Below are 1227 nucleotides of genomic sequence, written 5' to 3'. Positions count from 1 at the left end.
GGGGTTCTGTGGGAGAAGCCAGCGCCTAGAGCAGCCCCGCCGGCAGCCCCTGGGATTCCCGCCCTGGAAGGAGCCGTTTTAAGGAAGTATGTTGGCGAGGCAGGCACCTAGGTGTGCGCACCCGGGCATTGCATCAGCACACCCGGACACACGGCTCCGCAGTCCCCACGCCTCGTCCCGCCACCCCGGAGCTGGCACACACGCGGGCATAGGCAGATACGTGTCACCCTGCTGACATCTTATTTAACAGAGGAAAGTCTGCTAAGGGCAAATTAGGGCCATCCTAATTATGAGCCGTTTCCACGTTCATTTATCCTCCCCATATTCATTACCCACGAACATAAAGTTAAGGGATATTCGCTTTTTATGTTTGTTTGTTTGTTTGTTTCCTCAATGTTTTCTCCTCCCCTGCTATTTAATTTACATCAGTGCATGGTTGCAAGGTGGGAAACCCATCCGCGTTCTATCATGTCAAATAATTAATGTGATCCTCTGCATTAAAAGCACATTTATAAGCTCGTGGAATTTGTACTGAACAGTAATGAGTTGTATACAATTACCCGTCACATACACATCCTTTTCTTCACTGTATTGCCTTTCTTCAAGGTAAACAGGAATGTCTTTCTTCTTCCTGTTAATTCAGATGCCGTACAGGAAAGCACAATTTCAGGCTCTCCGATTCTGCCTTTTTTGAGTTGCGTTATGCGGTAGGGTGCTACATTTTTTTCACGTCGAGCAATTGTAGAAAATCTCGGGCAGGAAAGTTCAGGCTTTTCATACTTTGGAAAAGTTTTCTTTTAGTTTGTTTTAGTTTGCTTGTTGGTTTGGGGTTTTTTCCCTTTGGTTTAAATACTGACTTGATAGAAAATGCAGGCAAGGAGGAAGATTTCCACAGATAAAAAGCGGCCACGTGAGCTGGTTATTTTTACTTCCCCCCCCCCCATTATGACATTATCGCATCTTGTGGAAGAACAGAAATTTAAATCAGTGCAAGGTGGGAGAGATGCATGAGATCATTATAAAAAAGTGCAGGCAGTTTAATTTCTCCTCGGCACAGACATTGTACACCAGTAAATTTCAATAAACTGATTACTTAAATATTTAGCTAGAGAGGAGGGACACAAAAGCTGCAAAAGCTCGCGAATACTTCGGGAGGAAACCTCCTCCCGGGGCAGATAAACCCTCAGCCCGGCCCTGCGGCGCTGCCCCGGGAAGGCCGCCGGGTAC

At 46.5% G+C, this 1227-nt stretch overlaps 1 protein-coding gene across 1 annotated transcript in view; it reads left to right on the top strand.

Moving 5' to 3' along the window:
- The window catches only part of FOXA1 (forkhead box A1), a 3600-nt gene that overhangs the window by 940 nt on the left and 1433 nt on the right, over window positions 1–1227 (top strand). The window lies entirely within an intron of this gene.

Source organism: Chaetura pelagica, unplaced genomic scaffold (genome assembly GCF_000747805.2).
Source record: "Chaetura pelagica isolate M959 unplaced genomic scaffold, ChaPel_1.0 scaffold11, whole genome shotgun sequence".
Lineage (NCBI taxonomy): Eukaryota > Metazoa > Chordata > Aves > Apodiformes > Apodidae > Chaetura > Chaetura pelagica.
Note: the sequence above shows the minus strand (reverse complement) of the source record. Positions and strands in the feature narration are given on the sequence as shown.